This window comes from Puma concolor, chromosome E4 (genome assembly GCF_028749965.1).
Source record: "Puma concolor isolate L17-30 chromosome E4, mPumCon1.1.hap2, whole genome shotgun sequence".
NCBI classification, from domain to species: domain Eukaryota; kingdom Metazoa; phylum Chordata; class Mammalia; order Carnivora; family Felidae; genus Puma; species Puma concolor.
In genome coordinates this window covers 8680463-8692806 of record NC_141683.1, presented here as the reverse complement: position 1 = coordinate 8692806, position 12344 = coordinate 8680463, and the positions used below count along the sequence as shown (strand labels likewise).

The window sequence follows — 12344 nt, the reverse complement described above, 5'->3', positions numbered from 1 at the left end:
TCAGTTACCCAGTATTCCTGGATGCTGCCTTGAAAATGCACGTTCTCATCTTTATTCAGATGTCCTATCAAACATACTAAAAAGCAAAGTGGCCGCTGCAGACTGAGCAGAGAAGAGCATGAACACCTAATGTGGGGCTCAGGAACCTACCGGCAGTTAACCCTACAATTACCTGTGGTTTTCTACAAGTAATAATGAGCTGAGCCATTTGGCGCATCAAATTCCTCCTGAATGGTTTTGCAGTCCTCACCCTTGCAGAGACATGGCTCTGTGAAGAAAACTAACAGGCCATTTAAGCTGGACCATGTTGCAGTGGATGGGGAGAACACGGGGATAAGAGATGTATCCTGCAGTTAAAAATTACTCAGTGACTCTCGGGGCCCCTGGGTGGCTCAGTCAGTTAAGCGTCCGACTTCGGCTCAGGTCATGATCTCACGGTCCGTGAGTTTGAGCCCCGCTTCGGGCTCTGTGCTGACAGCTCGGAGCCTGGAGCCTGCTTCGGATTCTGTGTCTCCCTCTCTCTCTGCCCTCCCCTGCTCATGCTCTGTCTCTGTCTCTTTCTCTCTCTCAAAAATAAATATTAAAAAAAATTTTTTAAATAAAAAGAAAAAATTACTCGGTGACTCTCAACAGGTGCAAAGTCAAAAACCAGAGGCCTTGAGCAAAACACATGCATTCTGGCGGAAAATAAACAAATCTTTAGCAGAGAGAGGTCCCCACCTTCTGGGGAGTGAAGTACGTCTAGTTAAATTGACTGGCCACGTTTTCTGCATTTCCCCCAATTTCATTATTCAGGCCATGTCTAAATCTGGGAGAGGTTATAATTCTGAATAATGGGCTATCTGCTGCCTGTGGGGGGAATGTTATAATGATAATAAATAATTTCTGAAAATTACGAATGACGTCTATGCTTTTGGCTCCATTTTGGAAAACACATAAATTATTGGTTTGCCCAAGAAATGGGAACATGGAGCGCGGGCTCCTTGCTTGTGTCTCTAAGAACCTCGGCCTGAAATGGTTCACCCGTCTTAATTAGTCACACCCATTCGCACCCGAAGGCGTGGGAATGAGCCACCTCCACTTTACCTTCATTGGTTTCTCTTCTCAGATGCACAGCAGATGATGGAGGGAGGGCACAGGTGCTGACAAATCCCACTAGCGACAGCAAGGAGGTATGAGCCTCCCTCTCAGATGAGGGACGGACAACTTCTCCCACCTGCCCCACACAGAGGAAGGCTGTGGGCAAAGGCCAGAGGCCCCTCCTCACGTGCCAAAGGAACGTGGCCGTGAGTCGTGTCCAGTACATGGGACAGGGCCGCTGGCTTTTGTTCCACACCAACTCAAGACCTTGACACCACAGGGATACGTAACACTGAATCTGCAAATCTCAGTACTAAAAAACCAACTGCAAGGGGCGCCTGGGTGGCGTGGTCAGTTAAGCATCCCGACTCTTGATTTTGGCACAGGTCACGATCTCAGGATTCACAGGATCGAGCCCCACACCGGGCTCTGTGCTGACAGTGAGGAGCCTGCTTGGGACATTTTCTCTCCCTCTCTCTCTGCCCTTCCCTCACTCTCTCTCTTTCTCTCTCTCTCTCCCTCTCAAAGTAAGTAACTAAACTTAAGAAACTGTTTACAAATAATTTTGAAAAACAAAAACCAACTGAGTGGATGTGGCAGGGCCAGGAGACCCACCCGAGCACTAACCCCCTCTGCTCAGAAGCACTAAATGAAGGTCATTTGCCCTGTTTACTTTTTAATTTTTTTTTTCAACATTTATTTATTTTTGGGACAGAGAGAGACAGAGCATGAACGGGGGAGGGGCAGAGAGAGAGGGAGACACAGAATCGGAAACAGGCTCCAGGCTCTGAGCCATCAGCCCAGAGCCCAACGCGGGGCTCGAACTCACGGACCGTGAGATCGTGACCTGGCTGAAGTCGGACGCTTAACCGACTGCGCCACCCAGGCGCCCCGACCTGTTTACTTTTTAAAGTATGTCAGTTCTCGAAAAGCGCGCTTTATTAAAATGCCCTATATGTGAATTGTATTACTTTGAATTATAACCGAATGGAGTTTTATTAACGTGACGCGGTGAACAGCAGATAAAACTACCCACGCAGAGTCCCTGACTTCTAGAATCTTCCACTGAAAACCAACAGACGCTTGCAGAGATCTCCTAAGATCGTAAGACAGACACTAAAGCCACACATTAAACAAATACATAAATTAAGTACGTTAATTACTGAATTTCATTACATATTCATTATCTGCATTCCAAGGGTGAGTGCAGTAACTCACTCAGGAGCTGCTAGAGGGTCAGACTATTTATCCCCGGGGGTCTGTAACTTAATAAAGCCTAAGCTTAGTGTTAGGCTTTAGCGAAACCGTAACACCATATTGCATTGCCCGAGCGCCTGACCAAAATGCAGTGATCAAAACGTAGCTGGAGGGATCCCAGAAAACCAAGGGGAAGCCTTCTTCCTACATTATGGAAGCACAAGCGAGGCTCTTGGAGAAAGCCAACGCTAAGAGGGAAGCGGGGCCCCAACTCCGTGTCTGCCTAAAAGCATGCAGACGATGTCACTGCCCTAGATGTGTCTCACTTCCTTCCTGTGCAGAAATGCAGCCTGCCAAGCCCCACACAGAGTGCTATTAAGACACAAGCAAAGGGTGACCATGAAGAACTGTGTCACCGCGGGAGGTACAGGGCTGCTTTGTACCAGTAAAGCATTATTTTGTCGTTATGGGTTTTAGGGAGCACTTCTCTCCCTAAAACACTTTCTAAAGACCACTTTTAGCCTCCAGAGATGTCCATTTCATACCCAACAGACTTCAAACATAGTGCTAATTCAGTGATGAAGTGTGTGGCCACGCTCACAATTTTCTGTAACTCCTGGATGTAACTTCCGCATGCATCTCTTCCTATGCCCAGATGTGACCACGGCCAGGTTTTTGTTCTTGTTTTTTGGTTAATTCATGGGTCCCAGCCATATTCACCTGGTTAATTGAACTGATCCTATGGCAATCTAGCTTAACCACTGTTTGCATGGCTAAAATAACTGGTTTGGCAAGGTCACTGTCCAGATATTCCGGTGACCTGCACGTAGACTCAGGATCATCGTTCCCACCGTGTCCCCATTCTCTCTACACTAAGGCCATGGCAAAAAAAACAAACAAAAAAACAAAAAACCAGCCTCTGCAAACTGTAATCAATCTATTCAAATCAGGAAGACCTGCATCTGGAGTAGCTGTGTAAGCTGACCAAAATGTTTGTATGTAAAAACTGAGATCACAAGAGAGTGCACAAACTCTGGTCATTCCACAGTAGTCTCAAGTGATTTTTGTTCTTGCCAAAAACAGATCTAACTTTTAAGGTTAAAAGAGCCGTACAAGAATCCACGTAGTATAACACTTTTCCAGCAAGACACCAGCCAATCACCCAGGGGAGTCAAAAATTTTCAACTGAGCACAAGGGTAGAAAATTCCAGATGCTCTTAGGCAGTTAAATTTCATTTCCAAATCCGAGGGTTGTCAAAGGCTCCCTCTACCAACTGAAAAGTTAAGACAGGGCAAATCCCATCATGGTGCCACTCTACTTGTCTTGAGCAAGTCCCTTGCATTCTCTGTCTTGGCTTTCTTACCAAAAAATGATGGAGAGTCGCTTCACAGTCAGAATTTCCTTGTGTAGGCAAAGTGCTTTGAAGATAGGAAGCCAGACATGTTACCGGACCATTATTTTTGCCCCAAAATGTGTTTGCTATGTGTTGGGCATCAGATGTCTCTGATTTGTGCCTTAGTCGGAGTGTATGAGACACGCAATGGTTTAAGGATTGCTGGGAGCAAGACAGAACTTTGAGATGTGTTTCCAGGGAATCAGCCAGTCTGGAGAAACACCAGTGGCTGAAACCTGACCTGGGGGAAAGCGGTAAGGTGTTACAGAAGTTGAGGCCATGCAAACAAAGGCAAGCGAGGGGCTAGCATGCAGATTAGGAGACCGTAAAGAGAATTGAGGTTGCATGTGAGGTCCTGGATACCTAGGGAGATTTCCCACTGGTACGATGTCCTCGTGGAATTAACTTATTTATGTATTTGTTTAACGTGTGACCTTAAGGTCTGTCTTAAGATCTTGGAAAATCTCTGCAGTTTCTGGCAGACAGAGCAAGCCCCTCTAGGAGGAGCAAAGAAACATTCTGAAGACTCAAGAATGTGAAGTCAACTGAGCCTCAATTCAACCCAAACCTTTGGGGGTTTATGCGTTATTAGTCCGTATCGCGGCTTCCGGTCCCTTTAGAACAGGAACTCTCAAAGGCCTGACAAAGAGGAACGGACAACTGTAGTTCCCCATTTTGCCTTTTCACTGTCTGCAAGTCTCCGCTGGGAAAAGATGCCATGCTTAGGAGGCTTACACACCAGAAGGGATTTTCTAATGAAAAGCACAACCCAAAGATCCCTCTCTCACTACAGGACCATCGCATTTGTCTTTCAAAACTCAGGACCAAGTGCCGGCATCCCTACACATACAATGGGGGGATCCCAAGTCGGCAGGATACAGGCAAAATGCCCAGCAAGTCATGTCCACAAGCACCAGTGACAAGCAGGGCCTGTGACTCTTATGCCTAGAGAGGCAACAAAGACAAACATCAGAGTTTCCTGAAAGTAGCCCAGAGGAAAGGAGGAGCAGCTCAGGAGCCAGTGGACGCGTCCCCATCCCTGGATGAGGCACATGGCCTCCTCTCCCTTTGCTTTGTTGCGAGGAACAGAATCAAGGATTATCTTTCTTCAGCTATTGCCAAGCCAAGGGCGTCTGCGAGAAAAAAGTAAAATGCTAGACGTGAAACACATCATTGCTGTGGTCTAGAGGAAGTCATCGGCCTTTGCTGTGTGTGTGTGTGTGTGTGTGTGTGTGCACATGCATGCGTGCACATGCTCCTGAGAAGCAATATTAAGGAGTTAGAGGCTCAATAAAATGCCTAAATTTTTGGATTTGGTTTACATCCTTGTGAACCGCACAAAAGCATAAAGTATCTTTGTTCTTCTTTTAAGTTTTATTTTATTTATTTTGAGAGGGGGAGAGAGAGTGTGTGAGAGAGCGGGGCAGGGGCAGAGAGAGAGAGGGAAAGAGAGAGAATCCCAAGTAGGCTCTGCACTGTCGGTGCAGAGCCCGACCCAGGGCTCGAACTCACAAACTGTGAGATCATCATCTGGGCCAAAGTCAGACGTTCAACCGACTGAGCCACCCAGGTGTCCCAAGAGTGAAGTTTCTGATGGGGCTTTCAGCTGGACCCCACTACGATGATACATAACCCAATGACGTCTGATAATCTCACTTCCAGTTGGAACAAGATTCTTCTAGGCCTTCGAAAGGGTGACTCAGAACCAACTAAAATGCTTGGAGCTTCTAAGGTTGGGCCAAGTTTTAGGTGAAAATATCTTATTGCGGGCACGCGTCTGTGCGCAGGTAGACAGACGGACAGGCTCGCGACACCTAACGTGTCTGCCGGCTTACCCTATTTGGGGCCAGAAGCTGAGCTCAGGCAACACCCTCCCTCATTTCAGCACCTTCCAGGCTGTGGGTGCTGGCCCTTCTTCTCATCTGCACGGTGCAAATTAATTATACACTTTAATTTCATGAATTATTAATTTGATTCTGACTCGGCAGCTTATGATTATCCAGCGCTACAGACTATACAATTCCAGCTTCATTAAAACATCACCAGCTGCCTGAGAGACAGACATTAAATAGGGGAGAGCAATAATAAAATTAAGCTTCCGGCGCATAGCAACAGAGTTTTCATCAGCCGCAGGCAGTGCAGGGCTGAGCTGCCTGGCTGGCCCGCGCAGAAAGGGGAAAAGTCCTTTCAAGAGGAGTCCACACCCTTCTCCGAATGTGCTTCTTGGCCCTTCCAACATGCACACAACTTCAGATGGTCAGATGGCATGATGAGGGGGAGGGGGTATGTTCATCTGTCGATCTCTCCCTCCAGCCCCTTCCATGTGCCCACCACCCACACTCGTCCAACATTAACTCTTTGATAACTGCCAATGCTCCAAGCAGAGCCAGGCTGGCCACCACCCAGCATCTGCGAGCGCCAGCTTCCGAGCAGGGGCCACAACGGCTGCCAGCCTAGCAGACAGAGCAGAGCAGAGCATACGTCTCTAAGGAGTCAGCCCAAGATACTTCTTCACCCTGCGTCTCTTTTCCCTCTTCTTTGGCTCTTTGGGTTTAAGGAGAGGCAATGTGATGACTGGAAAGGGACTGGGCTTTAGGTGCAGCTTGTAGTGAGCCCAATCCAGCCGGTAAGCGCACCCTTCGGAGGTCGCATGTGCCTAATGCCTAATCTAGGGCCCGGCACGTATCAAGGACTCAGTCGGCGCAAATTCCTTACTCCTCGTGTTCACATTTTATAAAATGAGGGAAGTGAGCTCCTAATCTCTAAAGTTCCCATCAATGCTGATTTCTGCACGTCTGTGTGGAAGATGTGCCGTAACTTACAAACCTTATGATGCTGAGCCAGAGTCGATAACTCTTTCCAAGAAGTTTCATGCTTCCTTTTAACAGGGAGCATTAGAAAATCACATATATATCACTCAACAAGATCACTGCCATAGGTTTTTAGCCGTATCCTCCTGAAAAAACCCTAGGCAGTTATTCCTCAAAAAGAAGTCCTGGGTTGACGGTCACATCCTTCTTCAAAGAATTCAAGAAACCACTGGATGCCAAGACAAGGCCCCAGCTCAGCCAGCATTATGGAAGTAAATGGGAGAAGTACAGGAGAAAGAAAGAGAGAGAGAGAGAGATCCAAGCCCCCTTCTTCCTTCTACCGCGTATACAAAAAGCCCAGTTAAGAATGCAGCCCTCGGAGCACCTGGGTGGCTCAGTCGGTTGAGCATCCGACTTTGGCTCAGGTCATGATCTCACAGTTCGTGGGTTCAAGGTCCGTGCTGACAGCTCAGAGCCCGGAGCCTGCTTCGGATTCTGTGTCTCCCTCTCTGTCTGCCCCTCCCCCACTCATGCGCGTGCACGCGCGCGCGCGCGCTCTCTCTCTCTCTCTCTCAAAAATAAACATTAAAAAAATTTTTTAAAAAAGAATGCAGAGTCCTCTGTGGATTAATATACTCCTTCAAAAAATAAAACCACAGCACTTCCTCCTGGCAAATTTGTGGCAAAACAATTTGTAGAAGGAAAAGGCTGGAATTTAGACATTCCACTTAACTGCTTCAGAAATCTAAGGACCTTGAACCTTGTGGGATTTGAAATCGATGGAATTAATTACGGGAGATGCCCAGCACTCTCCACTAAGTAATCAGCAGGTACAGTAGACCTGAAAGTCTATAAAGAAAAATGGAACAGGATGACATTGAAGGAGGCAGGAAGGATCAAAAAATGAGCGTCCGAGTGGGAAAGGCACACGCCCATGGATTGCGGCATAAGAGACGAAGGCTTCAGCGAGCAGGAGGAGAGAGGATGGTTGCAGGGGGTGAGCGTAAGCCGTGCAGATACGTATAATCAGTGACAGCCAGGCAGAGCACACAAGGGACCGCCTGCCAGGGAGCCTGGAGCTGAGGGTCAGTCCGGGGGTAAAGATGCAAAACCGGGTCGAAGATATTCCCATTTTACTGGACAGTGTACCACTCTACATCATGTTGTAGGGCGTTCATTGTCTATTTCCTTCACTAACGTGGAAGCTCCATGGGGGCAAGGGTTTTGTCTGTTCTGTTCTCATTGTATCTCTAGCGCCTAGAAAGCAGCCTGTCACCAAAAAGACGCTCGGTGAAGTTTTATTAAATGCATAAATAAATAAACAAATAAATGTAACATTCCAAGTGAATATAGGTACCCTGGCTACTCCCTGGGTGGGAGTCTCCAGTTCCCCAGGGCAGCCAGGTCGAGAAGGGGGAAAACACAGGTGAGCTATGAATGAGAAATCAAAGAACAGCCACTCCGTGAACAACACAGGCTTGAACACGGGTTTGAACTGCGGAGGTCCGCTTACACAGATTTTTTTACAGTACAGGGCCGTACGTGTGTTTTCTCTTCTTTTTTAAAAATATTTATTTATTTTTGAGACCGAGCGACCATGAGGGCAGAGGGGGCGAAGGCCGGAGGATCCAAAGCGGGCTCTGTGCCCACAGCGGAGAGCCCGACGCGGGGCTCGAACTCGCACACTGTGAGATCATGACCTGAGCCGAGGTCGGATGCTCAACAAACTGAGCCACCCCGGCATATTTTCTGTATTTTCTCTTCTTTACGATGTTCTTAATAACACTTTCTTGTCTCTAACTCCCTTTCTTGTAAGAATACAGCATATATTACCTCCAGCACACACAATACGTACTCATCAACCGTTGATGCTACTGATAAGGTTTTAGGTCAACAGTAGGCTGTCATGCTTTGGGGGAGTCATAAATTATACCTGGATTTTCAACTGGGCAGAGGTTGGCGCCTTTATTCCCTGCAGGGTTCAAGGTCACCTATAAAATGCTCAGCATGCACACCTGGGGAACATTAGTGAACCTTTAGTAACTTGCTTTTCCATGCTAATGGCAACAAATAGAAAAGGGAGGGAATGCAGACAGGTGTCTTGGAAGGTGTTCCACAACAGGAAGCAACCGTGCTGTCACAGCAGAGGACCACAGTTCCAAGAAGTCAACTGCTTTTGCTTTCAGGTCATTATGCCTCCACCTCTCCCCTCTCCCGATCCTGGACAAAGAAAAGCAAACACCACCACCCCGTTTTAGGGACGGAGTCCCTGAGATTTGAAGTGGTGCCCGAAAGAGAATTCTGGCCACCCTGAGAATCACAGAGGAAGTCTGAAGACACTCTAGCCCCCAGCTTCATATGCCACCCAGTCAAAAGCCTACTCTGGGGCTCGGGGGGGGGTGGGGTGGGGGGGGGGAGAGGGGAGAATGACAGTGAGTCCCGTATTCCTTGGTGCAAAGATGACCTTTCGACCACAGAGCACAACTAGAGGAAGCCCCCTGTGTGACGATACCAAGAGGAAAATTCCAGAAACAGGAATAGACCGTCTGCCATGAGCTGGAGAATGCTCACAGACCCCTGGGATTATTAGAAAGAGCTTGACTGACAGACGCCCACACCCGTCCTAATTTACTGGGTCATGCCCTTACTGGTTCAGGTGAGTACAGCATGGTGCCGGCCTAAGATATTCTGACGCTCTTCCAGACAAAGCGATCCCCTCGCCCTGCCCAAGAGGATTCCCCTAAAATCTGTCTTTTGTTACAAGAACAGTACAACCACTAGACGCCTTGTATACCCCGGAAAGGAAGCCATGGGAGCCCTAAGCCAACCGCAGCTCCAGTAGAGGGAAGCCCCTTCCCTGGACCAGAGATCACAAAGCCCAACAAGCCACGTCCCCCCCGGGCATCTCTGTTACCTTCATAGGCATCTCAGCACATCCCTGCCCAGTGCTATTCACACTGGAGAAGACACTGGCTGGGTCTGGGGGGCAGGAGTACTCAAGCTTCAGTGATATTTCTCCAAGTGAGATCCGCCCCCCCCCCCCTCGCTTCGGTGCTGGCAGAAAGCATTCTTTTTTTTTTTTTAATTTTTTTTTAACATTTATTCATCTTTGAGAGACAGAGCATGAATGGGGGAGGGGTCAAGAGAGAGGGAGACACAGAATCTGAAACAGGCTCCAGGCTCTGAGCTGTCGGTACAGAGCCCGATGCGGGGCTTGAACTCACAGACTGTGAGATCATGACCTGAGCTGACATCGGACGCTTACACCACTGAGCCACCCAGGCGCCCCCAGAAAGCATTCTTGAGGGGTTCCTGTTCATGTCAGTAGACAGCCCGAGAAATAGTAGCTTTTGTTTCTGTGTCTTCTCCTAAATGAAGTTAGAAGGCCCCAGGGCTCTTGGGTACATCCCAGAGTCCTAGGAGACCTGCTTCCTTTGTGGCCAGGACTATCACGTGGGGAGTGACGTGCCGACTTTCACTACAGAGTACGAATGTCAGTCACAGGAGTCTCTCCGAGAGGGCAGCATGTTCACATAGGGAACCTCGGCACAAGGGGGGACTTAACACACCGTAAAAGCCCCGGCAGGTTCTGCCACCTAGGAGCTGAGAATCCAGACAGGGTGAAATTTCCCATGAGCCCAGATAACTGTAAAAATGGCCTGCTATCATCAGACCCACAGGATTGTTAAACAAAAAAAAAAAAAAAAAAAAAAGAAGGAAAGAAAATTAAAATATGCAGAACAGCGAAGGAGCATTTTCAGAAACGGAGAGCACAATCTTTCATTGTGCGCCCTATCCTTATAATAAAAACACAGTGTCGGACCTGTCTGGACATGGGGACTTTCCGGTTTCCGTGTGAGGCTGGACATTTTGCATTCAATACAAATGAGTTCCTCAAAATCAGAATCAATTGTCATAAAATGGAGGGAAGTGTCTTCCCAAGGGGCAAGCACTGGCGGTACAACTGGAAATGTTCAACTTGATTATAATGCTTCGCGAAAAGGTCAGCGTGGGATTTCAGAGCTGTACCTTGAGGACGTGCTCCGTGTTTGCAGGCAGGGGTGAAACGGGGAGACGCGGGCTGCCCAGGCTCGCACGTCCGCATCACTCTGATCACATGTCAGGGGGCAAGCAGCGGACCGTGTGCTTCGGAAAGCAAAGAGACGCGTGCGCACACTTGTACGCGCACACGCAGTTAGACGCACGCATAGCCGCACACACTTGTGAGAGCCAAAGCACTTCCAAATTCGATGGCGGGAAGAATGGGCCATCACTGGCATGTTCACTGAACGTGACAAAAACAGTGTTCCCGTATAATCTCGTAAAGCACTGGATATCCATTTAGCGGGACACAGCACAGAATCACCTGGGGAGCTTTTCAAAAATGCACATGCCTGGGCCTCCCCACAGCCGGAGATTCTGATCCGGGACAGGTACGATGTTTACAAAGGTCTCCAGGCGATGCAAACACCACGCGTCTCCTCCCTGGTTTTCTGTAAACGCTATATTTACAACTCTAATTAACAGCCTAAGGCTTTCAAATCCTCCAGCCAAGTGAACACCTCCAGGTTCTGGCCGAATGTTTGTCACCGAATTGCATCATCATTAGGATCAGGGCTCATATTCTACATTTTACTGCAGACATCAAACCATGAGCTTCCTAACCTCCCCAGGCACAGGGCAAAGTACAGACAGAAGAATTTCCGGGAACCCTACCTCCGATTTAAACCTGCGGGAGGGTGCAGAGAAAAATGGCTCAGCATGGAGTTGCTTGCTCGTGGGCCACTACCCTGACCATTTGTTCCCTCTCACAGCCCAGCATGCCTGTGTGGGCCTCCGGTAGCCCCCAGCTTGTTCGGTTTATCAGATCTGACGGGGTCACTGGCTGGGAGCAAGGCTGAGCAGAATTCTGAAACACTTCCGTGATCAACCAAAAGGTTGTCATGTGGTCATTTCCTGAGGGTCAGCCCTTCCTCTTTCAGTACCTCCAAGGGTGATTCAACTCGAGGGAGGGGGCTTTACCACAAACACTGGGAACAGGCAGGGCCTCGGTCTCAATTCCAGAGACTGAAACTCGGCCTCACTCGCAATTCACGTTTCTACACTTCAAAACCTGAAATTCCAAAACAGATCGCTCTCTCAAAACCAGTCCCTGCCACAAAGAGAAGAGTGGGTGGCTACATCTGCCATCTTTATAAAAAGTCCAGCTGACCAGAGAGTCAAAAGCGTGGTCATCTCCAGCCAGGCCATCTCTGTCATCAGCTTTGATTTCACAACGGAGCAGAGGTGGCTGAGTTCATCCCCAAAGCCCGGGCAATTCAAGGGTTGGCTGCTCTAGTGCTCCTCAGTCAGCGCCCAGTGGATGGATGCTCATCATGTGATAGTAATTAGGACCTCTAAAATCACTTTAGAGACTACATTTGTGGCCCAAATCCTAAATACTCCTAGTTGTCAAACATTCCTCCTTAGACCCAGACATCTTAGAGTTAGTCCTAGCGAAGCAGCATCCAGAACGATGAAGGCCACCACACCTTGACCTCTCAGAGCTCCTGGATGGGATCCAGTTGGGATCTTCAATGGACAGTAGATTTTCACCTCCTGCACGGCTGTCTTCATGGGCATTGGGGTTGCAAAAAATAATATCTTTTTGCAAAAAATAATCTGGATTCTCCAAAGTTACCTTGAACATGCTGCAAGGCCAATGCAAGATATTTTTCTATGTTAATCGACATGTCTAAGTTTAGAGTCAAAAAACAAAAAACAAAATCAAACAAAACAAAAGGTGAAACATGCTGGTAATGGCAAGTTCATGCTTTTTTACTACAGTATCATAGCTCAGGAATCAGACTTAACTCCACGACAG

At 48.1% G+C, this 12344-nt stretch overlaps 1 protein-coding gene across 4 annotated transcripts in view; it reads right to left on the bottom strand.

The window, feature by feature from the left end:
• Nucleotides 1-12344, bottom strand: part of PBX1 (PBX homeobox 1) — a 298333-nt gene that overhangs the window by 129259 nt on the left and 156730 nt on the right. The window lies entirely within an intron of this gene.